General features: G+C 48.4%; 1 long non-coding RNA gene across 1 annotated transcript in view; it reads right to left on the bottom strand.

Annotated features, from left to right (window-relative positions):
- LOC138503927 (uncharacterized) overlaps positions 1 to 26099 on the bottom strand; it is a 112595-nt gene that overhangs the window by 72094 nt on the left and 14402 nt on the right. The gene's annotated exons all lie outside the window — the stretch shown is intronic.

Genomic DNA, 26099 nt, shown 5'->3' with positions numbered 1-26099 from the left:
CTGGGGGAAGGAGAGGAAAGGGAGAATACCTCTGAGGAGGTGCAGCTGGTAGTGTGACTTCTTTAGACATTAGAGATGTGAGGAGAGAAGGAGAGTGTGGAGTCGAAGATGGCCCAGAGGTTTTTAGCCTCACAGGTTGGAGCAGGAAGAGGGCAAAGAGAGGCCAGCCAAAAAGTGACAGGAAAGGAGGGAGCAGGTGTGCTGATGAGAAGCTCGGTCTTACTGGCATCAAGGCAGAAATAATTGGTGGCACACCACTCCTGGATTGCTATCCTGACCTCATCATCACCCACTGCTGTGCCCGCGACCCAGGTACAACACACAACTCCATGGTCCTACGCAACAGCACAGTGCCCAGATACATTGAGACTGCAGACCCATGCATGAGACAAATGACTGATGTCCGTATTTCACACCATGCAGGTGACTCTGGATATCCGCAGCTGTCTCCCTGACAAGTGCTCAAAGATCTGTCATCCAGGCGGCCAGCACACAGCAATCACTATTGGATCCAGTTCCTGGGCGTCGACCAGTGAGGGAGGGTCATCTGGATGGTGGGTCCTTCGGGGGTGGAAGTGGGACACTGACGGGTGAGACACGGTATCCCCTTCCTATAACACCTTTTCCCCAACCTATTATGTAGGATGTTCACATATACTATCCCCCCTTTTCCGACACGAATACACGAATACGCCAAAAGACGTCTACCTGATTTGTCCCAATGCAAGGGTCAGACAAAGTCAGGCAATTAATCAGAATCACACACACCTGATGGCCCTTCCCCTTCCCCACAGGGATAAAAGGTGGAGAATAAAATCACAAGAAGAGCAAAGCAGACTGCACAACGACAGAGCTAACCCAGCACGGCAGTTCAAGAGGAGGCGAAAGATGGCACAAACCGAGAGAGTGACAAGGAGAGAAGTGACCTTGCCCTTTCCAACCAAGGCCTGTGAAACCTATGCAGAAGGAATCGTAAGACCGGGAATCAATAGCCAGCGTGTGTTGCATCAGGTGGCAGCGGTATGCAAGACCCTCCTCTGCTGATAAGTAAGCCAGGGAGAGACGCTGGTCTCTGTGGTACCAACCTTTACTCGAGAGAGGAGGAAAGCCAAGCGGTTCACCACAGCCGGTGAGTCGATTAGAGAACCGATAAGAAACCGAACTGTGTTGAACGAAAGTAGCAAATGGCTAATTGAACTGTAAAAGACAAACAACTATTGATACTATGCCAGAGGAAAATCTGCAGCAGAGGAGTCCGGCACCATGTGGGTGCTCACTCAGAAAATGCGGGGCGATTACCTGATTGTTGAAACTAACAGAAAGAGAAAGCCTTGGGAAAGGCGATAAAGGGGTCAAAGTGATCAAACAGGGGTCTTGTAAAATCCTCTGTATAGTCGAATGTCTTTGACCGACAGATGATTGTAAAGCTGGGGAAAAGTAAATCCTGCATCGTAGAAGGGGAATGAAAAGATGTGCAATTGATGAAGTGGGCAAGGGTGAAACCGAACGAGGGATGGCGATAAAAGGGGGTGAAGTCTAAAGTCCCAACATACAGTGTGTTGACAAGAGTGAACCCAGCAGAGGGATGTCCACAGTTAAATGTTTAGAAAGACATCAAGAGTGGTGAATGCCAAAGGGGTGAACAGCCAACACCCGAAGTTTTGTGAATACCAGAGAAGTCCGAGCCCAAATGAGGGACATCCAGGGGTGGAACAGATATCACCCAAGCGTGCAAGTAGAAAAGAACTTTGAACTTTTATTATTTTCGGAACCAATTAGGTCCTTGGAAGCAAGAGACTTTTTGTAGAAAAGGGACTTAACCACTGAAGGCCAAGGTCGCTGAGAGCAGAACAGCCGTCTCGTGCTGGGAAGCTCAAGCATGTACTGTGCTCCAGAATCCTACCTTGTCCGGTGCTAAAGAACATAGAGAAGGGAGATTCCAACTACCAGATCCTGACATATTCTTTGTGAACACTTCCCTCTTTTCTTACGAACATTATCCCACACTTCTTTTGTATTTAGAGTAAGGATTTGGCAATAGGTTTCTTAGTATAGGCCTTTTTTATTTGACACAACACCACAAGGACTGCCTTACTGTTATTTTATGGTCAAAGCTTACTCCTATCTTAGATTTAGGTTTAGATTAGGTGTTTTTCCAGCCTACCTTTCCAGTTTAATAAACAGCCTTGAACTGTGATCACTTGTGTCTGTATTTACTATTGCCACCATGAGTTCCTTACACATGGCTGATGACCTCTGCGCATGACCCGCATACACCACATGAGACCGCCTATAACCATGCCCACAGCCGGACCGCCTATGCATAGAGTGCACCTTTGTACTCCTGAAGGCACGATTCCGGTGCCTAGATCGCACTGGTGTAGCCCTTATGTACGCCTTGACAAAGTAGGGAAAATAGTATTGGTGTGCGCAATGCTCCATAACATTTGTCTGAGGAGGAATGTGCCCCTACTCCCCCTTACCGCAACACTGGCAGGCCACACCCAGAGGAAGATGGAGAGGACGACCATGTGGCAGGAGCCAGAGCAGATGCTCACAGGGATGACATGAGGGAAGGGAGACTGGACGGACAGGCACTAATAGACAATTACTTAATCACTTCTAGCATGGTGACCTGACACAGTACACAACCAGCACAGTGTGAAAACAGTGGACACAAACACAATCATGAATGTCCTTGCATGTTTTCAGTTAAACAAATTTTTCGGTAACTTGTTCAAACACTATGCCCTCGAAACCCTCCATCCAACATCAACAACCCAGCACACTATCCCACCTCCTTCACCAACACCCCAGCACACTATCCCCCCCTCCATCCACCCACCATCGTGTCCATGGCAAGACCACTCTGGCTAACAAGAGTCATGACATTCACAAAGGCCTTGCCCTCTTCTCCCAACTCCCAGCATCCGGGGAACGTGAGTGCAGCTGGTGCAGAAACCTCTGCCTGACGTGATTCCTCTGTGTGGGTGGTTGAAGTGGAAGGAATTGATGCGGCCAGCTGCTGATGTTAGAGGGCATAGTTCTCCCTGATTTGTTCAGCAAGGGCAGAGACACCCGGTACAACTTGCGCACCCAAATCCAGTCAGTGAAGTCGTGCATGCTGTGATGACAATCCTGGTCCTTGCATTGTCATGGGCCATCTTCCTCGTGGCCCCATGGATGGCGTCACGGATAGCCTCCATATGGTCACTGTGTGCAGTGACAATTGTCTCCATTTGCCTCTGCCTTGCCTCCATTTCATTTAGCCGCTCCATGACGATGCCCAAAGTGACTGTGGGCTGGGATGGGGAGGGGTGGTGTTGCCTGGAGGGTCTGCCAACAGGGGAACCGTAGGAGCTGGTGTTGGTGTTATGTTGGGTGGTATGTGCATGCTGGCAGTGCGGTGGGCTCTGTGGTCTAGGGCTGCGCTCCATGACACACACTGGGCTCTCGGGTGTGGTCGGTGGTGGACGGAAGCGACTGCAACCTGGTGTTGGGGCGCTGCCGCATGGTGGCTGTCACTGCTCTCCCCTTGCTCCTCCAGAGACACGGTTGGTGGGGGTGTGTCCTCCTTGGCGGTGTGGACTGCCACAGTGGTGTCCTCAGTGGCAACAGGTGTTCTCCTGACGGGCTGGGTTGGTGGTATAGGTGAGCCCCTGCTGCAGTGGGGTGTGGTGGGGTGCATCTTGCACCTAGGGCTGGCATGTCGGCCCATTCTATGGGTGTCTGTGGTGCTGGTGCGGGAGTATGCACGTACAGATGGCCCCACTGCGTCCTCATACCCCGACGCCTCTGCTGCTGATGATGATGATGATGTGTGCGTGCCTGTAGCGGATATAGGGTATGACATTACGACAAAATCTCTCACGTGTTTTGGCATACACAACGGTAAATACATGGTGATGGGTGTGGCCCCGGGCTGTTGGACTGTTACGCAGGCCTGGTCTGGTTGCCTTTGGTAGTGGATTGGCAATGATGGGGACACGTGCTGGAAGGGAGGGGCACATTGGGGGATTGCATTTGGTTGTGGTGGCATGGCAGGGGTACATTGCTGGCTTAGCTGTTGCTTGACTTGCATGCATCTGATCCCCATGACCAACTTCACGGTTACACATGATGATTTGGGGCGGTCTGGTACTTGTCACTGCCAGGTCCAGATGGGGCATTGCTGTGCCCCCGCCATGGCTGTGTGGTGCATGGCGCTTGGATGTGTCCCTTGACTGCACTCCCCACTACTCTGGCTCACAGGGGTGGTTTTGGTGCACTCGAACATGGGTGCTATGATAGGTGCCTGTAGTGGCTCCCACACACTGCCACCAGTTGCAGTGCCCGGCTCATGGGTCATTCCACTGGGGGATTCTGTGCTAGGCTGTTGTAGTTACATGCAAATGGGGATTCGGGGGGTTGGACTCACCTTCTGCCTCCTGGCTGCTAGCACCCGCCTCGACTCCTCCAACACCCTCGATCCCCTCCATGTCGATGACCGAGCTACATTTCTCTTCCCATGGGGTGAGTTCAAGTTCTGGTGGTGTGCCTTCCCCTGTGGCCAGGCTGTCCTGTCTGTGCTGAGACAGGAGTTCCCGGTCCAGCTCATGCAGGTCATTCCACCTTTTACAGCATTCTTCCCCCGTCCCAGGGGATGGGGCCAATTGCAGACACCTTCTGGCTGACCGCCTGCCAGATTTGTGCACCGCGCTGGGATGTTGTTTTCCACTGTCTGGTGCTAGAGAGGTCCACATGGTGGACCACAGCCTCATACACAAAAACCACAAGCTCTGCCACAGTGAATTTGGGCTTACGCATGCGATCTTGGGCTGCTTTGCCCCTTACCCTCTCCTGAGACATTTCAGATACTCCGGGAGTGTGGATGGTTGCCACGGGCTCTTATTTTTGATGGATTGTGATTTTCAAAATGGCTTCCGCAATGCTTCCTATTCCGGCGATGACATTTCCCCGCTGGCGCTAACAGTGCGGGCATCGGTATCGCTAATAGCGCTGGGTTTTTGGGTGGTAGCTCGCTTCCCGGCGAAAAAACAACATTTAGCATTACCGCCATGGCCATGTGCGCATTCCCGCATACTTGGGATGCTGCGCTGTTTGCGCTACCGGTCCCAGCGGTAACGCTATTTCAGTGCAGTGGAAATAGCGCCCACTTACCACCCAACTCGTGATGAGACCCATTGTTGGAAACTGTTTTCTTTGGTATAATGAGCGCATACCCCCACATTTGGTTTTGCTACATTATGTAATTGGGAAGGCCAAGGACCTAGCCCTTACAGTAACTTAAAGTATATTTGATTTTTTTAAACTTCCTGGAGACCCTTATACTTTATTTGGCACACAGCCAACCTGGTCATAAATAAGTCACTTACCCAGAGCCGCGCTGCCCTGGCTGCACTTCCACCCACCCTCTCCTCTGCACTTTCCCTCTCCCCCTTCCACTACTCGTTGTGGCACTTGCACAATCCGAATGACACAAGGCCTTGTAGAATCGGTTGTCTTGTCTTCCCTCTGTCTCGCCTCCCTGTCTTGTGGCGCCTTGAAACACTTGTTTATAGGCGTGTTATAAATATATCATTCCTGACCATAGGATAATTGCTTCATGTTATAGTATGTTAATATGCTTTCATACTGCGCCAAATCACCACCATAGCAGTATCGGAGCACCTAGGCTTGACTAAGGAGTGGCATAGTTTGCCCCCACCAAGGGTATCCAGACCTTAGTCTGCTGGATGAATGAAAATAAGCGAGGGGACGATAGGAGGATGGGAAAGTGGGAAGCAGATGGTACATACAGAGGGAGGGAGAGATGCAGCCGGGAAGATTGTTTTGTAATAGCATGGGTGCGTGTCAATATTATTAGGTGGACCATGGATCTGCACAAAATGGGAGGCAGATATGTCTTACAAGTTAGTCCCTATAACACAAATAAAGACCTGATGAGAAAAAGAGTCACGCCAGACTCAAGTCTGACCCTTCTATGCTTCATGGCACTATTCATACCAAGACTACTTCTTGAGACCATGTGAAGTGTCCCGAGCATCCCTCAGAGCCCCTCTGCCTCCTTTTTCACAACTCACCCCAAACTGAACATCAGCCCTTCTGCAAAGAGAGTAACACCTTTAAGTCTGAAAGAGAAATGGTTTAATGTGCGTGGGGGAAACACTTCTTTTTTTTTTTTAAATATGTTTATTTTAAACCAAGGCAGAGTGTCAAAAATACAAAATAAACTGGCTTTGTGCACAAGTTCAACGGCAATGAAGGTTCCCTTTAGCCCTCCAATCATCTCCTCCCTCCCAGCCCACAGTTCGGAATGTCTCTCAGTAGTTTGTGCTCTGCCTCCATTCCGATCGTGTCTCCCCCTCAGGAGCGTCCCTGTCCCCCAGGGTCCACCGGATGTTGGTAGGCTTATAAGTCAATGCTGGGAATTTTAGATCGTATTCCAATATTGGGGCCCAATTGTTCTGGAAGCGATGGAGGGTCCCAGCCTTTGCCGCTGTTACCTTCTCCGCAATCAGGATGTCCCATGTTTTCCCCCACCACTGGGATACGAAGGGGCCCTCTGGGACCTTCCAGGTACGGGCTATCACTATTTTCCCCGCTAGGAGGCATTAAGTTAGCAGTTTGGCTCGAGTTCCGGATCGCGGGTAGGCCTCGGGGACCGGGACTCACAGCAGGATGGATCCAGGCTCCAGGGGGAGGGTGGTTTGAGTGATCTGTTCGATGGTGGTTATGCATGATTACCAGAATTGTTGGACACTTGGGCATGTCCACCACATGTGAAAGAAGGAACCCGGTCTGCCACACCCCTTCCAGCAGGTGTGATTGAGAGAGTGGTTCATGTGGTGGAGCCTGAGAGGAGAATAGTACCAGCGCAGCAGCACTTTGTATGCACACTCTCTGTTGGTAACACAGGTGGAGGATGTATGTGCTCGGGTCCAAATGTCCACCCAGGTCTGGTCCTCAATTGGATGTCCCAGGTCCGCTTCCCATTGGGCCATGCATCGGGTTTTTGAGATAAGAAAGTCTCCCAGAAATCGTCTGTATAGAGTGGAGATCCTCCCCCGAAATGGGAGGTCCTAAAGTGTCAGCTCGTAGGGGGTGAGAGGGCGAGTGGCCACTTGAAGGGTTTGTGGGTGTGAACACCAATGCCGAAGCTGAATGTATGTGAATCTGTCCCTTTCCTGGAGTCGGAACTTCTCCTTGCATTGTGCAAACGTGCAGGGAAGGTTTCCCACATATACTGGAAGTTCCGGGGGTTCGTTCCGGGCGAGAAGGTTGGATTGTGAAAGATTGGTGATAGGGGGCTCAGGCCCCTCGGGATTCCTTTATGTTTCAGTGCCCAGTCTCAGGAGTTCAGGGTGTGCTTGGTTGGCAGCAGGAGTCCCTCCCAGCGGTCCCTGAGAGAGGGTGGTATGTGTGGAAGGAATAGCAGGGGGAGCGGTAGCCGAGATTGTTCCATTTCTACCCATCTGGGGCGGTCTGTGGATATTTGCGAGGCGCGGATGTGTGCTAGTTGCGCTGCCACCCTGTAGGACCGCAGGTCGGGGACTCCCAGTCCACCCAGTCTGGCATTGTCTAGCATTGTTTTTAAGGGGATCCTGACCTTCTTTCCCCTCCAGATAAATTGGAGCATTTTCCTCTGTAGGTCGCGGAGGGCGGGGGCAGGGATCGCAACAGGGAGGGAGGAGCAGGCGTAGAGAAACCTGGGGAGTAAATTCATTTTGCAGGCCGTTATGTGTCCCATCAGGGAGATTTCCTGGGTCGCCAAGCACTTCAAGTCACCTTCCAGTTCTTTAAAGAGCTGAGGGAAGTTGGTTTGATATGTGGTTTGATATGTGTCTTTCGGATTTGCGGGTATGTGGACCCCCAAGTAGGGAATCGCCCTTGCCTTCCATATGATCGGGCACATCTCAATCAGTGTCTCTCATTCCTCTAAGGAGAGGCCCACCCCAAAGGCCACCGATTTGTTGAAGTTTATAGAAAAGCCAGTGACCTCCCCGTAGCTAGTTATTTCAGCCAAGGCATGTTTTAGTGAGGAGCGGGCTTCCGCGATTGGGAGCAGCACGTCGTCTGCGTACAAAGCAATTTTATGTTGGGATGGGCCAACCTGGGGACCCTTGATATGATCATTCAATCTGATTTTCTGGGCGAAGGGCTCCATGATGAGTGCAAATAGCAGTGGGGACAGAGGGCAGACCTGTCTGGTACCGCTGGCCAGGGGAATCGGGGCAGAGAGTGAGCCATTGACTCTCAGGAAGGTTTTAGGCGATTTATAATTGGCCAGGACCATCGCTCGGAACGCCGGGCCAAACCCAAAGGCCTCCAGGGTGAGGCTTGTGAACGCCCAATCCACCTTGTCGAACGCCTTGGTGGCATCCAGGGCCATTAACACCAGTTCTGTAGAATCCCTAGAGGCGAGATCCACCAGATTCATGGTTATGCAGATATTTCTCCCGCCGATCTGTTCATAATGAAGCCTGTTTGGTCGGGGTGGATTACCTCGGGTAGTATGCGTGCCAGGCGGTTGGCGAGGATTTTAGAGTACAAATTAGCATCAATGTTCAGCAGGGCTATTGGCCTATAGGAGGCCGGGTCTCTCGGGTCTTTCCCTGGCTTGGGGAGGAGAACTGTGGTTGATTCCTGCATCGAGGGAGTCACCATGCCTGTTTCCCTAAAGGACTTGAAGAGCATAACCAGCGGGGGGCCCAATTGGGGTTTGAAGATTTTGTAGAACCTGGGGGAGAATCCGTCTGGGCCCAGGGCACGGGATTTAAGGGATTTGATAGCTTCTTCAACCTCCTCACCTGTAATTGGTGTTTCTAGGTTCTCCCTGGCCGAGTCGAGTAGCTGAGGAAGGGCCACTTCTTGCAGGTATTTTCTCTGGTTAGTCTTATCTCGCGGTGGCGCCGTCATGACCTGAACCATATGGTCTGCCGCCAGCTGTTGTTTTTTAGCTTCCGCATATTGTATTACTCCATGTGGATCACGGAGCCCTATAATGGTATTGCTGCGCTTTGCCTTAGCTAGCTTGGCCACCAGTAGCTTGTTTGCCTTGTTGTTTTTCACATAGTAGAATTGTTTAGCTTTGGTCAAAAGCTACGCTGTGTGTTTGGCGCGCTGGGCCTCCAGTTTCTTCCTGGCGATACGGATGGTACGCTGTATTTTGGGGGACCAGCCTTTTTCTTTGTGGGCTTCTTCCGCTGTTTTAAGTTCTTCTTCGAGGGCCAGGCATACCTGTCGCCTGTTTCGATGGAATGCTACTCCTTGTGCGATCCACTCCCCTCTGATCACCGCTTTCAGGGTGTCCCACGTGTTTGCCAGGGAGGTATCTTCGGCCGGGTTTTCCCTGAGAAAGTTTGTGATTGCAGTGGCGATCTTGTCTCATAGTGGCATTTCGTTGAGGATCGGATAGTATAGCGACCATCTGCGTGGCGCATTAGGCTTAGGTTTGTGTGCCCGGATCTCAAGGATTACCGAGGCGTGGTCAGACAGGATCCGTGGTCCGATAGATACTTCGTTAGCATAAGCAAGCATCTGGGGGGACGTCAGGGGGAGATCGATCCTTGAAAAAGTGCGATGCACATAAGAGAGAAGTCTTTTTCGGCGGGATGAAGTACTCTCCACAAGTCCACTCCTTCCAGGGATCTAAACATGCGCAGCAGGCTAAGTGTCTGAGTGAAGTCTCCGTGGGTGGGAGGATGAGATTTGTCTTTTGTGGGATCTGGTACTCCGTTAAAGTCTCCTCCTATTATAACTTGGCCCTCCGTAAAGGGAGCAAGGGAGGAGCCCAGCGAGTCATAGAAGGCTGCTTGCCCGGTATTAGGGGCGTATACTGATACAAATGTGTAAAGGTCTCCCAGCAGTAGGCATTTGATAGCCACAAACCGGCCTTCTGGGCAAGTTTTCGATTCCAGGACCTGTGGGTTCATGCCCCTCCTGAAGAGAATCACTGTGCCCCCCTTTTTTAGAGCTGCTTGAGGTGAAGAGCTGCTGGTAGTAGGTGAGTTTCCTGAAGCAGGGCCACCGCTGCATCTTCATCTTGCAGCTTTTTTAGTATCGACTTTCGTTTGGTGGGGGAGTTCAATCCATTGACGTTGAGGGTAAGGAATTTCAAGGTCTAGTGCTCCTGGGCTAGGTCCCTCCCTGTTGCTGCATTTGGAGGGGGGAAGGGACAGGGGGGTGAGTTAGCCGCCATCTTGAAGAAAGGTTAGGAACATGTCACTCTGCTCTTGGGGTTTTGGAACAAGCCCCCAATGGGGGGGTGTAACTTTAACTGGTGGGGTGGCCGACATTGTGGGTACGGCCTGATTCCCTGGCCAACCGGGCCATTTGAGCGAATAGTCTAGGATTCCAAGGACTCGAAGCTGGTATGTACCTTGGAAATGGGCATGGGCCGTGAGTGGGACCCGCTGCATTGGTTATAGATGTTCTTGTTTTGGGCCTGGGTCGGTGAAGTTTCTCCAAGCTAGAGCTGGGGGGGGTTTTATGGGGACCCAGGGACAAAGCCACCAACTGTGGTCCAGCATAAGCCTATCTTTTTCTGTTGTTTCTCGGCATCTTCGACCAGGAGGAACGTCTGGGTTTCGGGGGGGGGGGGTAGCCCTCATGTCAGTTGTATCCTCAGGGCTTGGCGAGGTAGATTTTTCGGGCAACGATGGATGCATAACTTTGCTAGCATCTGTGAGGTGGCTGATTTTGCGCAGGATGCCGTTATATGAGAACTGCAGGGCGGTTGGGAACAGCCATCTGTATCGGATTTGACGTTCCTGCAAGAAGAGGGTCAGAGGCCGGAGAAATCTTCTCTTCTGGAGAGTGAGCAATGAGAGGTCCTGACAAATCTGAAGGGGCGAGCCTTGGAAGGAGAGCTCATCTTAAGAGCGGCTGATTGCTGATATGGCCTCCTTTGTGGTGTAAAAATGTACTCTAGTGATGACATCGGTGGGGAGGTCTTATTCAACACCCCGACGAGGGCGTAATCTGTGAGTGCGGTCCAAGAGGAGTTGGGATTTGTCTAGTAGTGGGAGGAGGGATTGGAAGAAGTCCCTCACATATTCTGCCAGGTTTTTATCCGGGACAGAGGTTGGAATTCCCTGTATTCGGAGGTTGTCACGCCGGGCCCTGTCTTCAAGATCCTCTTGTTTGAACTTGAGGATTTCACACATGTCCTGCAGGGCTCTGATCGTGTGTTGGACTTCCCCCAATGTGGTAGCATGGTCCGGTGAACGGTCGTCCACCTCCCCCATTCTTTGTTCCATCTCATTCACTCTTTGGTCCGTCTGTTCCAGCTTGGAAGTGAGCTCTGTCATGCAAGATCTGAATTCCATTTTGATATCGGCCATGAAGGCCTGTATGTCCTCTTTGGTGGCAAGGGCTTCCCTCTACTCCTGGGATTTCTGTGGGGTAGGTTTGGAGAGGTTGTGCTTCTTTCCCTTGTCGGATGACGTAAGCATTGTGGCGATGTCTGCGTTTTTGCCAGCCTTTGATTGTTTCGTCATCGTGCCAGAGGGGAGATGGGGCAGGTAGCCCCATGCTCACTTGGGAGGTCAGTTCCCTGGTCAGTCTTTGCGGGGGTAAGTATTTCCGAAGTACAAAGGTTTTCTGAGTTAATTGTAGGGGTGCGGGGAGGGACCCAGGGCTCCCTTTGCAGCGTGAGGTTGTGGTGCTGTTTCCGACCTCTCAGTACAGGCTCAAGGGGGAGGAGGGAGAGAAGAGTGAGCCGGGGCACCCCAGGACGAGAGTGAAGGGGGCCGTAAAAAGCAAAACAGTCACAGGTGGGCCTCCGTACAAAGACAGCTTTCGTAAGGCTGGCAAGGCCAAAGGGAGCTGGGTGGCCCGTATGAAGGCTGGGTTTACGTTCCCTCTCAGCCAACTAATGAGCTGTTGGGGCCAGTGCCGGGCCATCGCTGAGGTAATGGACCACTGGGTTGGCCCGTTCCGTGGCAGTCCAGGACTTTATCCCCGTGTGGTGCCAGTAAGCCCAGGGTGCCCGCCGCAGCCCAGGCCCAGGGTGAGCCCCCACCACTCCATCGGCGGGGGGTAGGGCATGGGTGTGTAGATGCGGCTGGGTTGTGTGTCCGGGTTTGTGGGTGAGGCGGGTTGTTGAAGCTTGAGGTGGGGGGGCAGCAACACCCTACCGCGTCTTCCCCGGGTTCAAACCCGGCTCTGCCAGGCGGGTCCTGTTCTGCCCCTCTGCGTCGTCGTCTGGATCACTTCTGCCGGTCAGGAGCTAGGGGGTCTGGGGCCGCTAGCCTGCTTGGTGGCCGGCAGTCCCCACCCCTATGTGGGGTCTAGAGGCCCTGGGTGCCCGCAACTGTCCAAGCCCCAGGTGGGTTCCCTTCACTCCAGTGGCAGGGGGTGGGGCGCTGGTGTGCCGATGGGGCCGGGATGGTTTCCGACGCTTCGTGGGTGGAGGTGCGGGAGGGGCGTAGGACGCCACCACCTCCTTGCGGCCTCCTCGCGGCCTCCTCACGGCCTCCTTGCGGCCTCCACAGCTGGCAGGGCAAGGAGGATTATTAAGGCTTGAGGGGGGGAACGCGGCGTTCACCGCACCCTCTCGGAGCTCCAGGTCGCTCCCCGCAGTCTACAAACCCGGCATCAGCGGGCGGGTCCCGCTCCCTGCCGGGTCGCAGTCTGGGCCAGGGCTCCCCTGCTCTGCGGGTGCTGTGTGTTGCGTCGGGTTCCCAGGTCCGGGGCCGCTAGATTGCCCGGTGGCCGGCAGGGTTCCCGGTCTGGATTGCTGGTCCTTCATGGGCTTGGGAAGCCCACTATAATGTCTTGTTGCGGGCTTCGCCTGCTCCACCTGCCATTTTGGAAAGAGGCGGCGGAGGGGCCGCAGAGATCACAGGATCTTTGTGTCGCTTCACTCGGGCCGCCAGCCCTGATCTTCATCCCCTCATGAGCTACAAGGCTTCCGACACCTTTAGCAGAGTTTTGGGGTCATTTTGCAGCACGAAACTTCAGAAGACCGCTTAAGCAGCGGGCCCGTCATGGAGGCCTCTAAGAGAGCGTCCGCATTTCCGGAGCTCCAGGCCACGCCCCGTACGGAAACACTTCTTTAATTATGGATAATAAATGGGCCTGATAATCCAAATTATGCCACTGGGAAAATAATAAATATCATATAATTACGGAGTCATTAAAAGGTATGAACACAACTGGATCATATTCATAGGCTTTTATTCCAGTGAAAGTACAGGCTAACAAGACATCCCAAACTAGTGTAGCTACCCTGTAGCTGGCAGCTTCATTCTGCCATGCCTGGCTTCGGAGGCAGAGAACATAGCACTAGGAAGGAATGTCATTTAACACTCTATAGAACCACGCACAATTTGATAGCTTATACAAGCATGCACAATTAGATAGCATAATATGAGAGTATTATATATGTAGGTACGTGATCAAGCAGCGAGGAAGCTGTGAAACTCGTTGTACCGTGTGGTTTGTACCTTGGCTAATGCCGTAATAAAACTGGATATTTTCTAAGGGCATATTTTTGTCTTCAATAACGAACAAAGCATTTCTCTGGCGAGTATTTCATTGTTTGGAGTGCCATCCCCTCTGGGGGAAAAAGAAAAAAATGTTCCCTTATTTTGGAAAACACACACTCTCTCTCTCTCTCTCTCTCTCTCTCTCTCTCTCTCTCTCTCTCTCTCGGGCACAATGTTTGACTCTCATGTGGATGCTAAATTTGTTTGCAACACAAGCTTCTCGTTTCCCAGAGGCAATCCCTATGTACTCTGCAATGCTTGAGAGAAGCCTTAATGGCTGGCTCATTACATCTTTATTTTTATCCTAGTTTTGATATTTTTGTTCTGCTAGTATTGAACTCAGAGTACTCTGGAGCGGAAGTACAGAGAGATTGGATTCATTGATGATAATACGATACATGAACAGAGTGGTATACTACAACAATAGGAGAATGGGCATTGCGGAAGGAAATATGCTAGAATAGACTATGTTCTCGCTACACCAGACTATTTTCCCAGATGTGTAGAGTGCTCGGTACAGCTCTGCCGCCTCCCCTGATTAGCTTGGTGCTAACATATGACTGCCATACTTCACTGGCTCTTGTGCTTCACCTCAGTAAGGTTTAAGGCCCTGTGCATTGTATGCCACATCTTCTAATAAACATAGACAACCTTCTTCATCTGCAAACCACAACAAAACCTCTGCAGCAGACTGCCCACTCGTATACCATAAAGCTGATTCAGCTACTGCTTTGAATTGAGCACACCTGGCCAGCTGTTCAATCGCCCTCCTATGTGACCTGCCCCCAACTCTGGAACACACTTCCCTTGTAATGATGGGACATTAAAAACACAATTGCAGACACAATCTTAGGAGTGTGCCCCTTCCCCTTTAATCCATACCTGTCTGTATCGTGTTTCCTTCTCCCTCAGCAACAGGCATAGCATTTGTGTGCCTTGCATCATGATCCTGCTGCAATCTTAATATCAGTCATAAACTCGGTGTATCTTGTATCCTGCTCCCAATGTCCCCGTAGCATCAGCTGTAACCTCAGTGAATCTTGTATCATGCTCCTCCTCCTAAATCATCATCAGGTGTAACTTTAGTGTTCCTGCTGCTCACAGAGTCCCACTTGCAACCCACCATAGGCTACATTTGACAAGCACAATGCTCGCTTGCCATTCCATGGTCACTTGGCACAGATGGTTGTCTGGTTGGATGGGATGATCATCTGCCTAAAGTGAGGTTCACTCATGGAAAGGTTGCAAAAAAAGGGAGCATGCGTACAGCTTTCCCAGACTCCCTAGTGTTGTTCAGTGTGGCTTGTCCTGTCAGTGGGATTGCGCTGTGTAACTTTCGGCAACACAGGAATGTGAATCTTAGTGTGAGTCTGACTGTAACATTGATTGATTGTGGGTAAGGAAAAGGAAGAGTGTGCGTTAGGTTTCTCACTCTAGTGCAACTTCTGAATATGTATGTTAGGGTGAGCCTGTTTCCTCTGGGTGGGCTGGTTGCAACCTTACCAAGACCACAGCTTTTTTGCTGGCCATCTCACAGGGCAATTGAGTTTACAACCTCCATGAACACTGGCATATGGACTTTGACTGTGGGTCAGTTCCTTGGCCTGGCTGAGCACAGCAGCCTTCTAGTACACCTTAATTAGCATGTGTATATTTTAACTCGGGTGGTTGCGGTTCGCCACCTCTTGCAACAGCCTAGTTTAGATGACTGCGTATATGTTACATTAGAAGGGCTGGGTTTGCACCTTCCACGACACAGTGCAGGTGCGTGTGGGTGTTTGTGATTGTGGGCATGTGTGTGTACCCTCAATGTGTTCTGAGATTCTTCCTTCCAGGAAAGCATAGGCTTGCTTAGTCACTGAGTTTGCAACCTTTCCTAACATCAAAATCCTATTGGCAGTATGAGTAGTGGGACTCTGGTGCATGGAGTGAGGAAATTTGAGGTTATGTTGCTTGATAGAGGTTGGTTCTGAAGGTTCAGTAATATGGATGAACATAGGATAGTGAGAGAAACCAAAAGTGTCTCACCTGCTAGTCCCTGGAGATCTCTCTCTGGTGGCAATGGCACGGCCATCGCGTTTGGATCCACCATGGGGGTGGACCAGTGTGGGAGGATCACCTGGGTGAGGGGTGAGGCAGACGATGGTGAGACACGGTATTCCCCCCTTTCCCGTACCCATGACACATCCTATTTTATAGGATTCTCCAATGTCCCAACTCCCCCCCCCCCTTCCTGCACAAACACTGGGCTGAGGAAGAGGGTGACAGAGTAAAGAGGCCAACCCTTACATATCTCATTGGGCATGTGTCGCTAATCGGGTCAGGCAAAGTCAGGCACTTGACTTTATTCACATACATCTGATACCCATTAGCTATCCACACACGGATAAAAGGTGGAACATAGAGACACACTCTGAGCAAGATGGAACACGAGAAGGAACAGATCTTCCGGGGTGAAGGCAAACCCACTGGAGCAGAACGGCCGATCGAGGGATGAGAGAAAAGGGTGGGGAAACTCAGATCATCCCTGCAGGAGGTTATTGCCTCCGAAGTGCCGTGAAACATATGCAGAGAATGGCCAAATCCCAGACAAGAAGACTGCATTGTGGTTCAAGGATGCCAGAGACCCTCATGGGTGAACGACAGAGTTGGGGAGGCAAGGCCAAGCCTGCGGTATTAACCTTGACTTGTGAATTAAAGCCGCGAAGACAAGAAAGGAACACACACAGTCGGCGAGTTAGCAGACAACATGAAAGGTCAGTGTGCGTTAAGGAAAGATTGGAGTTGCAGCAGTATATCTCACGATTGAAGGCTGCGCACGTTCTGATGAGACGCAAAGGAAGGCAGACCTGTGGTGAACTTTAAATTACCGATAACTGTGAAGCCAGTGATACAGAGTAGCGGAGTGGTCCGGCAACAGGAACTATCCCACTTGAAAGTCTACGCGAAATATGTGATATCTTGTTATAAAGCAGCAAAGTGAACAAACTACTTTAAGAGAAAGATTTCTATGAACATTTGTGCTTATGATACTGAACTACTAAGACCAAGAGACACTGGGGTAAATAACACAAGAGTGTGAGCTGAAGAGAAAGTCGAAGTGATCCAGCAGTGGTCTATAGTAAAAGCCTTGCACATTCGAATGTCTTCGACATCCATGAAAGGTCAGACCCTGACTGAGGAAGACCGGAAGTGTGATAAGTTAGGGGAAGGGAACCTCTAACGAATGTGAATAAAGCTTGGGGAAGGGAATCCCTGCTAGTGCTGTGATTGCGAGGTCCGAGCCGGGGTGATGGCGATCTACATTGAATTAGGCACTTTTTGGTTGAAAGGTCCGAGCCCGGCGGAGGTAGACCTAAGTGCACATTTTGCTTTGAGAGGTCCGAGTTGACCAAGGGAGACCTGCGTGAACATTTGTTGAACTGTGAAAGAACTTTTGAAAGCTGAAATTAGTGACTTTAACGTGGAAGGCCAAGTGGGCCCCTACCCACATTTTGAACTGCATTTGTTTTGAGGACCTGAACCAATGTTTGTCATCCTGTTTGCATGGGCTGCCTTACTCTGTGCTGTCCAACGTGTGTAGGAGAGCTGTCTCAGCCACATTGATTCTTTATATTATAACACTGACTTTCCTTTGCATACATATTCCTCTTTACACACTTTTTGTATAGGAGATAGGGCAGGCATTAGGTTTTGTAAGTATAGGCCATTTTGATTTGACATAGACTGACTAGGACTGTATTGTCTATATTATTTGATGGTAGAGACTACTCTAATCTTAGCTATAGGGCAGAGTAGGAGTTTCTCCAAACCCCAAAAAGATAATAAAGATTTTGAAATATGTAACTCTTGTGTGAGTGTCATATTTGTGATACCATGCCTCCCTTATAATAGGTCCAGGCAACGGTGGACTGGCCTATGGGCAACTCTGGATATTTACTGGTGGACCACTGCACTATGGGTCTCCTGTGTGTGGGTCCTCTGCATTTTTTACATTGTACATGGCTGTGTGGCACACCGGCTATGAGGTGATGTCGATAAAAGAAAACTTAACTTTGCTTTCCCTACAGCAGCTGAGATATGCAGTCCTAGAAGGAAGAAAGTCATTTTCTGATGGATCCTGATTTGCTAAACTATGCAATCTCTAATTGTGCCCTGTGACAGAGAAATATTTAAGGGGCATGTTAGTGAAGTGCCTGGATGGAATTTTCTGAGAAGCAGAAGAGCAGGATTTCATGATTTAATTTATCTAGAGCTTTCAGGGAAAATGGGAATTGCAATACTACCATGGAACATAGTCATTTGGCCTAATGCAGTCACTAGTGTTAGACAATTTGAGCTATTTGTACACCGCTACAAAAGGGAAACATTGCTTAGGTAGTGCATCCTTTCTAATTCGTGCTGTTGTTCATGATAATAAGGCAACCTGTCAACATGCTCTTCAGGCCACAGTGAATCACTTCTCTTTCTGCCAGGCATTGAAAGCATACCTTTTCCTGCTGTGCTGCTGAGTAGCGCCAAGATGCCTCTGTGGCAAATGTTGCACTCTACAAATAAATGTAACATAACATAACATAATCTCTTAACACAATAAAACCTGTTCACAAAAAAGGGTGCATGAAACTAGCATATTAAGTCATACCAATATTAATCCCTATATTAACATATGATATCCCTCCAATTTGACTTTGGTTGTACCAGAGAGCAAGTACATTACAAATTAATTTGCAACATGCCGACAGTATTGATTTCTGGGTTGAAGGAGTCTGTTGGTTCCTGTTTACGGGAATAATGCAGAGCAGTGCATTACAGTTCTGTCTGTCATTAGCTCAGACTCTCCTCTTCGGAGACAAATCATGTTTATGTGACAGTGATGAATCCATCTATTATGGAACTTTCAGGTAGTTTCCGAAAATATTGAGCCCTTTCCTTGATGGCTTGTGTGTGGCAGTAGCCGAGACAAACGCAAAAAACAAAAACCTTCAACGATACCCTAAAGATCCAGGATATATGTCTCAGCCATTCCTTTATTATCAAGCGAACAAGAGCTACATACATGAGGTTAGATTTGCAGAATTGAGAAATGGTTGCTACTGAATGATACTCTGGGCCCCCTTGACGTAGGGATGTGATATTTGTAGGCATGGGAAGAAGGTCAGTAAGGGTAATTTTAGCTGGATGTTACTCTGTAAAAAATAAGCAAGGCTTGCCTAAAGTGGCAGATCCCCAGCTATGGGCACCTGTAATCATACAAAATGAAGTCCTAGATGGCAGGGATATGGATACAGAGATGGTCTTTGTACTTGCCCTTTGTACTTGTAAAAGGCCAATATGTAGGTTGCTAATGCATACTTGTGAAATAGGAACCCCAAAGATACAAAGCCCTAATGTGGGGTCCCAACTAAGCTTACTAATAAAAGCAGGGCTTGAAACATGTCACTCTGCTTCAGCAGGGTCTGAGGTGTGCGAGGGGAGGTCCTCTGACTTCCCACTAGAGATGTATCTCTTTGAAAGCTCTTTAATGCTTCACATTCAGATGTCTAGTAGGGCAGACAGATACTGCTAGTCCTGAAATACACACTGCTACACTGTCAGTCATAGTTCACTTTCTGTCAAGGATTGAGTATTTCACATTCATGCTGTAGTTTCTCAAATCCATCATCAATGTTTTCAGCTTTCATCTATTGCAGATTTGGACAGAGATTATCACAGAAGGAGTCTATTTAAAATTGCTTTGAAGGGTAGGATCAGGAATACCAGACACTAAGGAGCTTTCTTGCTCACAAGTGTCAATTGTTGGCGGGCAGCCGTTACATGTTGACATACACGTAGGTGGCTCCCCGCCACCACATTTTCACTATCTGCGCTGCAGAGCACAAAAGTGCAAGGCAAAAGACGGCATACACATGTATATGTCCTCTTTTGCCCAGCACTTTTGCACTCAGCCGTGCAAAGTGAGTAAACACTTCCTGTCATGCTTACATGCCAGGCAGCATTTACTTTTAATTCTGAACACTGTTTGCCATGTAGCAAGCAGTACTCACAATTACAATGAAACACTGCCGACATGCTTGCATTTCGGGCAGCATTTAATTTTCATTGTGAACACTGCTTAACATGAGCGCATGGTAAGCAGTGTTCCCCGTCATATCATACTATATAATAAAAGGACAGATGTATGCTTGCCCTAAGCCGCCATGTGCCTGTTTCGTCTGTTACCACCGCTAGAAGGAGCTGTTGCCTTACGCATACAATAATAAGACTTTGAGTTCATTTTCCAAGTGAACAAAATGTGTATTTCAACAATGATAACATACAATAAACTGCAGAAAAGGCCGAAGACAGGGATACCACTTTGACAGCATACTTCAAGTTGCATACACTAAGAAAATATATACACTTAAAAAAAAACATATAAACAGAAATTCATTTGAATAAGCCACTCAACGGAAATATAACAAAAACAATGATGGGAAACCTCTGCCAAACAACGTTGGCCTGTGTACACAGGCTTTTGCATTAGTTACAAATAAATGCTGTCTGGCATGCGAGCATGTTGGACAGCGTTTAATTATAAACGCTGCCTGCCATGAAAGAATGGCAGGCAGTGTGTATATGGATCCCTATGGGGTCTGCCTGCTTTATGCTGTTGCATAAAACAGGCAGACTCCAAAGGGAACTCCAGCATTTGTATTGCGGAGAGGAAGGATGGTGACGGTAATGCAAGTTGTGTTCCGCCCTACTCTCCGCCATATAAATGATTGAATATGTGGCGTGGCATGAATGGAAGGCGTTAAAGTCTTACCCAAGGCTATTACGCCTGGCATTCACTTACACCACAATCCAAAATGAGCTTCTTAGAATACGCCTTCCACTCCCATTTCCCAAACAAGGCCGGGAAATACTCTTTCTCCTTAACTTCATAGTAATAAATACACTTAGGTGCTGTGATTGGCATACACGCATTTTGCATATTTTAGCTTCCTGATGACTGGATTGCAAGGGTTTACAGGCAGTGAGTGAGACAGGGATATTCCCTTTAGGTTTAGGCTGGCTGTGCAAAGATAAGCAGCAGATGTTACTCTGCGAAGCCTCATATGATAATCCTGGTTCCGTGTTGGCTTTTTCTAACTAAAGGATATTAAGTCAACAACTTGTGTGGCTATTTGCCATGCCTAGTTCAGGCACCTTCGAACAAGACAGAAAGAACTCAAAGGTTCTAAACTGATGATATCATGTAATTCATTAGCTGAAAGTTTGAATCATTGCATCTCTGTCAACACCCATGAGATTAGCTTGAAGGCATGAGCCCCAATTGCAGTAGTACCACACTGAAGCAGAACAGCCATGCTACACCTCTCCAAGTGCAGCTCGGGACATAGGAATATCAGGCGGTTAAGTAACATCAATGATGAGCAAATGCAAAATAAATTGCAGATATTGAAATATGTAAGCACCTTCACTGTTGTGATTACTGAGGGCGACTTTCACTGATTGAATGTAAACAAACCCCAACCCTTTGGGCCTGATACATGCACCCTCTCCAACACCCTGCTCTTCTCCTCTGCTGTCTCTTGCACTCTCTTCCACTTTAGCACTTTGAAGCACACTCTGGGCAGTCACCAGCAAACTAAGAGTGATGCTGCCTAAATAAAGAACACAGGGGATACACCTAATATTTGCTTTCCCCTGCCTTGCCATCAATATCATTACCCTTCTCCTCCTTTAAAGCACCTCAAGTCTCCTACTGGTCCCTAACCACCTTCTTGTTGTCACCAGCCTTTAAGTCTAATTTCCCGTCTCCTGGCTCTTTATCTGTGATGTGTCCCTCCTGGCAGGGTCTCACCAAGCCTCCTGGGTCTCTATCAGCCCCAGTTCTCCCTTGCCTGGCCTCAACCAGCCTCCGTGGTCTCTATCCAGTATGGTCCCTCCTGTCTTGACCTCACCCAGCCCCCTAGAGTTATATTTACCACCATTTCTCCCCTGCCTGACCTCGCCCAGCTTTCTGGGTCTATGCTCAACCTCCTCTGTACATTCTCTAGGTTAGCCGCTATCATCCAAACTCCTCCTTTCAACTCTATCTCCACTGTGAGACTTCAATCTTCACTCTATAGACTTCTACCTTCCTCTGCTCCCAACTGCCACACACACTGACTGGGGTCCCTGGGTTTTATAGTGCTCTCGCCTCCTTCCCCTGGGTTGGGCCCTTGGGAGTGCATACATGGGTGTCCTGTACCTGGATAAGGCTGGGATTGGCAGTTTTTTCCAGGTGCACCTGTACTCACTTTGAGCTCAGGAAGCCAAACTAAGTCGTATCTGGCCTGTCCGGCATCTTGGGATTCTTTCTTCCCTCCATGTCCCTCCCTAGTGCTGCCTTTGCAATACCCAGATCTCTAGTTTCCTCAGCACATGAGCTGTATTCTGGAAAAACTATTGGTACATTAAACCTTCTGAATGCACAGAAAAGGATGGCTCGAATGTGAATTTTCTAAATTATATCTTCAGAGGAAACCCTCTGCCGGCAGGAGAGGGGGAAATTAATTGGTAACTTTGTATTACCCCTGGTTAAACCTGCTGTTGGAAAGCCACAAACTTGCAACATATCTCTCTGGGGATGTGACAGCGGGGTGAGTTGCCACAGTAGCAGGGCAAATGCTACTGATAGTGTGTGAATAAAACTAACTGTTTAAATTGGGGCATTTGTTTTTTCTCTATAGGTCTGCCTAAAGAACTTCTTATTTGGGGCTAGGGTCCAAAGCAATTTTCCATGTGACTGTCTCCTGCCTTCCGATGAAGGTCATGGAAATGTGACATAGGGATCCTTCCCATACCTCCCACGGGGTTTCATGTAATAATGTTGCTTGGAAAAACAATCGGCAGGTAGGTGAATTTTTTCCCTGACCCCCTAAAATACTTTCACCAAATATTGTAGGTGGGGTATCATTTTATAATATCAGCTCCAACCCTAGAATATTTGGGCAAAGTGTTTGATTTTAATGAGGGTGCGTTATTTTGGGAAATGTCATCCCCTGGCGGCAATTTCCCAGGCGACTCTATCACTGGACACCCCCCAGGGCCTATCATCCTCTAGCTTGGGGCGGCACCTGGACATCTTGGTTATCCCACACATAAGCCCCACAAACAGGCAAGGGAATGTGTTACACCACCTGTGTGGTAGCTGAACTCCTGCATGTCATCCAATACTTTTTTTAAGCATGCTACTTTATAAATACAACTGCAATGTTTGAAACTCATAACTCCTTTGCTACCTTCATTCTTTCTTGGTGTAAATTATTACTGTTGGCAATGAAAGGTGGAGGCACAAGCGTCACAAGTAGTATTTCGAATGCAAAGAGACACTGTAGTTGTTGATTCCCCTTTTACCATTTCAGAAAGTGCCTAGGGTGAATTAAAGGGAGGATCCGGTGGGCCTTTTGTAGCCAATCCTCTACATAAAAACTTTAGGGGCAGTTTTCAACAGTATGTTATTCACTGAATTTCCCACACTCATTTGGTAAAAGAATGGAGTGCAATGGTTTGAACATATGAAAAATAGAGTTTTCTCTTATGTGCATTTGATATTGTGCATGCAGACCAGCAAAGATGTAATTTTAATCCACACAGCTTACTGCATGGCTTTGCAATCATTTCAAATAGATCAATTTTCTGCAGTGTTCTTTCCCTATTTGAGAACCACACAACATGCAGATTACCTTTTTTAACTAATTGGAAATATTATGAAGAGGTGGAACAAGGCACAAGCTTTCAAAGACCCAGTAACGCATTTAAAATATGTAACTCCTTTGATTGTAATATGGAGTCTAAGTGAAACGCATTCTGGGAATACACATGAACATTGGACTTCAAGCTGAAATAAAGGCCCATCTCTGCGTATAGTGCACGTTTGCTGAAGCAGTGGAAAGGCAGCGTGTTTTTGGGTTCAGACTAAGTTTGTTATGCATTGCTTTAGAGGCTGAAAGCAAAACTTGTCAGCTCTCATGAGAAAACCAGGGGTTGTTAACAAAGCAGTGAGGCTTGATGGCTGCAACGGCCGAGCAGCTGTGGAACTTTACTGACAGTGAACTTCTCTGGAAAAATACTAGTTTGGGTAGAGTGAAAAGACATCGGACAGAGTAAAATCAAGTCACTCTTTCCTTTGGACTCCAGCTGGGCTGACTGAAGCAGACGTGTTCCCTGCCTGAATCCGTTGGCGAGTGACTCTCTCCTACCATGGGGTTTCCAGTGAAGACTTTGCAGAGATGAAGAATCTTAGAGAAACGCTAACAGTGATGTAGTCCTGCTTTATTTCTATCTGTATTTTGCCGTGATAATCTTTAATTGCGATAATAAAAAGATCTGAGACAGGTCTATTTCAAACTCTACATGAAATGTGAATGAATTCTTGTGTTCCAAGAAAAAGCACATTGCCTTCCAGCCTTTTTTAAAGTGCAGTGGGGAATCCCATAGGTATCTTTACATTACTGAGAAAAGGAAGGCAAAACAGACCCATAGACTTCTTCATCAGATGGTGCAGAGGGAAACGAGTAGAGGCGACCGGAAAATGCTGTTCATAGGAATTCCAAGTGGTTATGGTTAAGTTAAAGCTTTACAACCATCATAAGTATGTGCCGTATTTGGGCTTGGCCTTCCTGAGACTTCAGGTCAGGAGCCCAGCTCCACCATGACCAGACATGAATGGACGTACGAATGTTTGTCTGTGTGTTTGCCCAGGAAGAAGGCCAGCAAGGTTTGAACATGGTGATGACTCCTGATTGGGAGTCTACCAAATGTCTAAATGATGCCATACACCTGATGGAGGCTGGATGTTCATATCAAATAGAGATAGCCAGCAGCGCCATTCCTTGCTCAAATACGGGGATTCATCTGAATGCAGATGGAAGAAGGAAAGACTGGAGCAAGACTGTCCCCCTCCTTTCTGCACTCCAGGAAGGGTTACATATGATTTTAACGAATTTAAAAATAAAGAATGCATTTTTAACGATTCCCAACAACGAAACAATATTGATTATTTTTGATTCGTTTTTGGGCCTTCCCCAAGCATCCCGTTTCCCCATGTTTAAAACACCACCCCAAACCCCTCTCCACCAGATTTAACCCCTTACCCCACCCCCACATATATATATATATATATAATTTTTTTAATTGTTATTTTTTGATTTGGTAAAAAATGTATTCTTTATTTTCTATTAGTTATTATCACTGGATACCTTCCGGAAGAAGCTGAAGATCCTACGCTTCAAAGACCATCTCATCAATCACAGATCGCGCCAATCAACCCTATTCTCCTCCTCTGAAGCTTCCGCCTCCCCATGTATATCGACCCATCGCAGCTCTTCTGCTACCCCTGTACCCAATGTGTAACTCCTCAGTATGTCCCCTTTGACAGCCCTCTGTTGCTTTGCACATAGGTTTGTGCTTTATACATTTGATGCATACATGCAAGACACATGCTCTGCTCCTGCACTACACAATCAATGGCAAAGTACTGCTGGACTGTGTGTTTTCCAGATATTACTGGGGAGATACGGGGTGCCACTCCAGTGCTCCCTTCCCTTGATTTGCCACACACAACTGAGTTACTCATCTCATGACTTCAGGTCTCATCGGAATAGCATTTGCCAGCCACTTAATTAGCTTGCCTTGTGTCTAAGACTGGGACAATCCTGCAACGGACTGGCATTAGGGAGTTTCAAAGACCTAAGAGTGCATCTTGTTTCCTCCTTTGGAGGCACTGGTCACTGTCTTCACTGCTTTGTCCACTGCGGCTGCAATTTTGTCTACTCACATAGTTGCTCGGATTCCCCAGCATTGGGTTCTTCTTTATTCCCTCCAGCAACTGGCTCAGGATGCTTGCTCTGTCCTTCTTGCTGAGGGGGAGCATCACCTGCACACTCTGCACCTTCACAGCTGGACTGCGACATTGACATTTGCATTTCCCTCAAACCGAGGTTTGCAGCTGGGATTTGTCACAACGTGCGATGAGTTTGACAGCTCCTTTTCGTTGTAACTGTAAGTTTGCTTTATGGGTTTATGAGATTGACTAACACTGAGTGTTGGCTAAATTCTAAAAGCCCTATCCAAAAACATTGCAGAATCAATTCCTGAACTGTTCCCCGGACATCTGTGGAAGTCACCATCACCAAGGACTCTATTCTAAGAAGTTACTCACCTGTAACACACTACATTGCAGTTTCTGCTTAAGCTATATAGAGTATTGTGCAATGTCTGCACTTATATATATATAGTGCAGACATTGCTGTATTGTTGTATGCTACCCTTTACCTTTCTCCATCCTGCTCCCCTCCGGAGAGTTTAGCCTTGATGCCTGGGAGCTCTAGGCATATACAGATAAGCCTTGAATCCAAGGTATGGATTGGTCTTCCTGAACCCTAAAATTAGGGTCTAGGAAAACCCTTATAACAGCTGGATATATGTTGGAAGTAAGCAGCTTCGGAACACTGAAGAAAACCCCCCAACACAATAGACATTACTTCGTTTTGGAAGTCCCAGGCTCATTGCCCACCCCACCACTTGTGGCCTAGCGTGTAAATTGGTGGCTTTACCATTGGCCCAATTTGTGTAATC

Source organism: Ambystoma mexicanum, chromosome 11 (assembly GCF_040938575.1).
Source record: "Ambystoma mexicanum isolate Mex_15411 chromosome 11, UKY_AmexF1_1, whole genome shotgun sequence".
Taxonomy (NCBI): domain Eukaryota; kingdom Metazoa; phylum Chordata; class Amphibia; order Caudata; family Ambystomatidae; genus Ambystoma; species Ambystoma mexicanum.
The sequence above is the reverse complement of the archived record's forward strand: the minus strand, read 5'-3'. Positions and strand labels throughout refer to the sequence as shown.